This window comes from Carlito syrichta, unplaced genomic scaffold (genome assembly GCF_000164805.1).
Source record: "Carlito syrichta isolate Samal-C Ts95f unplaced genomic scaffold, Tarsius_syrichta-2.0.1 Scaffold118030, whole genome shotgun sequence".
NCBI classification, from domain to species: Eukaryota; Metazoa; Chordata; class Mammalia; order Primates; family Tarsiidae; genus Carlito; species Carlito syrichta.
The window spans coordinates 96620-100285 of record NW_007062126.1 but is presented as its reverse complement, the minus strand read 5'-3'; positions in this window follow the sequence as shown (position 1 = coordinate 100285).

Here is a 3666-nt window from a genome sequence, read left to right as displayed (position 1 = left end):
AGAGAGAGAGAGAGACCGAGGGGGCGTGGCCTTGGGTCTGGAGGCAGGGCTGAAGCCTTGGGCGCCGCGTGTGTGCATGTGAGTGTGTGCATGTGTCACAGGGGAGGGGCCCCAAGGTTAGAAACTGTTGCTGTGGGTTCTGAGTTTTCCATGCTAACTGAAGCCCGCAGAGGCAGGTGCATTCCTAGGGCTCAGCTTGTCGGGTTGTTTCCAGGGTCAACGTGTCCATAGAGGACGCATGGGTGGCTGGGGAGCGCGTGCGGCCTGGTGACCGGCGCTGCACCGCCAGGTGAGCAGGTGTCGCTGCGTGTGGCCGCGGCGCTCACCTGGGTGGGGTCGCAAAGGTGTGCCGGCCCGTGGGATGGATGCCTCCGTGGGAATTGGGAGCCCTGGGAGTGTCTGCGCATCTGTTCTCAAAGCGCCTCCTCTGACATAGCTTTTCACCTCTGATGTGCAAATTTGCTGGCCAGGCTTCATCTTCTGGCTGGCCTCTGATTTCTAGATCCTAGGAATGGCTGGCCCTGAGATGCGTTCTGGCTGTGTCAGTGCTGGGATGTCACAGGTGACCCGGGAGAGTGCCGGGCCCTGAACGACCATGGTCCCACGAGGCCATCTGCGGCCGGTCTTCCACGGACCCGGGTGCTGGGCACAGGCAGTCAGGCCCGGGGAAGATCCCAGCACCTCCTGGTTCATTTCCAGGGCTGCCCAGAGGGACACAGGAGTTCCTCCTGGGTGCTGGAATTTAAGGCTGAGACCCCAGCGAGTTGTTTTCCTAGCTGCTGGATCTTGAGTCTTACAGGTGTGTGTGTTCCCATAGCTGATGTCTCCGCTATTTCCAGTGAAAAGCTTCGACCTTGAGAATCCTTTGAAACAGCCTCACGTGTCTCACGTGAATCCTCCTTCTGGCGAGAGGCCAGCCCCGGCGCCGGTGGGGCTTCTGAGTCCCTGACGGAGGCATGAGGTCTCCACGTGAAGAGCCACCCCAAACGCAGGCCCGGTGTCCTCGTTACCCCAAGCAGCCCTGGGCAAGCCTTCCTTTCTCTCTGCTGTTTGAAAGAACCTTGAAAGTGTGTCAGATTTTTATTTTCTCTCGAGCGAGGCACGCTGCAGTCTGAACTTTGGGACCCGGGGGCACCCTTTGAAGGGAACATTGGCTTTTAAAGTCTCTGGCACCCAAAGAACCTCTTTTTCCGTCGTTCACTTTGTCAGAGGGCCCCGACATGGTCATCTCGTCTCAGGTCAGCCCCACTAATGAAGGGTTCCCTGTTGAGTGCGATTTTCCAGGGTACTTACCTTCTGGAACTCTTTTTCCTCCCTCCTAAGCCTTTGGGAGGAGTTTGTGCTTCCGTGGCTGCGAATGTCTCTCTGTTGACCACGCCCCCCCCGCCCCCCCCACGGCCTGCACCCAGACCAAAAGCTTCTCAGAAAGCTTCCTGTAAAGGGCTATCTTGAAACTGGCAACTCTGAGGCAGGCGTGAGGGGCAAGCCGGTGTCCCACATGCAGGGTTGTTTGATCACGGTGGCTCCACAGACCGCGTGCACTTGGCATTTTCAGATCAGCTCACGGGCTGGAATCCTCTGGGTGACTGATAACACTGAGCTCCCCAGGGGGGATGGAGCTGTATCTTGACAGCTTTGTGGGGCAGCGAGGATGAGTGTCCCTGCAGGGACACGCATGGGACATGCTGGGGGCTGGGGGAGCTTGCAGAGAGGTGGTCGCTGGGGCAGACAGCCCAGGAGAGAAGCCAGAAGGCAGGGCAGGTGTTTCTCTCCGTGCAGGTCAGGAGGGGAGGGTGGGGACTCCACAGCCAGGAATGACAAGGGCCCGTGAGCCTTTGGTTACAATAAGAAATCCAGACTGGGTGTGGTGGCTCACGCCTGTAATCCCAACACTTTGAAGGCTCCCGTGGGGCCAGGAATTCAAAGCCAGCCTGGGCAACATCGTGAGACCTCATCTTTATAAAAAAATTAGCCGAGCATGGTGGCACACGTTTGCAGTCCCAGGTGCTCGGGAGACTGAGGCAGAAGGATCGCCTGAGCCCAAAAGGCCGAGGCTGCCGTGAGCTGTGATCGTGCCACTGGACTCCAGCCTGGGCGACAGAAAGAAAGAAAAGAAATCCAGTCCAAACTGGCTTTCATAATGCTAGGATTTCATCAGGGGGCTGAAACCCAAGAGTGTCCCGGTAGAATCAGCCTCTGGGGACGGTTTTCTTAAGACCTCGGTGCTGTTCCTTGGAGAGTGTCTTGTTTTGGCCTCCTCGCTCCCACAAGATGGGCGGCAGCGATCACTTAAGGGGGATGTGGATGGCCAGGGTGACAGCTGTGTGTCAGTCATGAAGGAGAGGGGAAGGTGGGGAGCCCACCGCGGTGTCCTGCAGGCCTCGCTGCGTGGAACCTGGCTGGGAGTCCACATCCCTTGAGGGCTTGTTAGAAACACAGGCCTGGTCCCCACCCACACACCCCGAATGAAAACCATGAGGCCAGAGCTTGGGCCTCTGTGTCTTCAGAGAGTTGCTGTGGCCCCGTGGGGGTCCCAGGGGGCAGGCAAGATGGCGGCACGCTGGCGGGATCCAGGCTCTTCCCTTGGTGTTCCACCCAAAGCCTCCTCGGCCCACGTAGAAGCGGGTTCTGCGCCGGTGCCCACGTCTTAAGGCCAGCACGGTCTCTTCCACACACTCCCCATCTGGATACCCGAGTTTGTTACCTTCATGAACTAAAATCCCCCGTATCTGGAGAAAGGTTCGCGACTCAATGCCCTGGTCCGTGGTTCACGCCCAGTGGGCAAAGGAGCAGTTACAACAGACATCTCAAAAGGCCTGTGTCTCCGTTTATGGTAATGAGGATGAATCTGCCGGGCGCTGGGCCCAGCCATCTCACGCTCACAATGTCCTGTGTCATCAGCCCCGTTTCCAGATGGGTAAACCAGGACACAGGTCAGATAAAGGTGGAGACATGGGCCCTGTGACTCGCGCTGTCTGACTCAATGCGTCACGGCTCAGAGGTTCACGAGAGACACTCCAGTGTGCTTAAGGCCTGAGTGGGTAAGGGGTAAGAAGAAAAACAAACAGCAAGGCGCCAGCTTTTATTGTCAAATTAGCAAATGCTTTTTTGTATGACTGTGCCCGTCGCTGTGACAACACTCTCGTTGCTAGGAGAGGGAATAAGTTGCCACAAACTTTTTAGAAATTACTGTGACCGTGTGTCAAAAGAACCACACTTCTTGGTTATGCGTACAAGGTGTGTAAAGCCAAACCACTAATTTCACATCTAGGAATCCATCCTGAGGGAATCATCTCAAACAAACAAAAAAAGACCAGGTGCAGCGGGTCACACCTGTCACCCCAACACTTTGGGAGGCCAAGTGGGGAGGGTCCCCTGAGCCCCGGAGTCTGAGACCGGCCTGGGCAACTTGGTGAGACCTCATCTCTACAAAAAATCTAAAAGTCGGCTGAGTGTGGTAGCACGCATCTGTAGTCCCAGCTGATCGGGAGGCTGTGGCGGAAGGATCGCCTGAGCCCAGGAGGTCGAGGCTGCGGTGTCACACCTGGGTGACAGATCGAGACCCTGGCTCAAAGATAGATACATTATTTTTAAAAGAAAATAGCAAAAACATAAGGGCATCGAGGTGGGACGTGGCATTGGGGGAGTGGTGAGGGGCAGTGAACA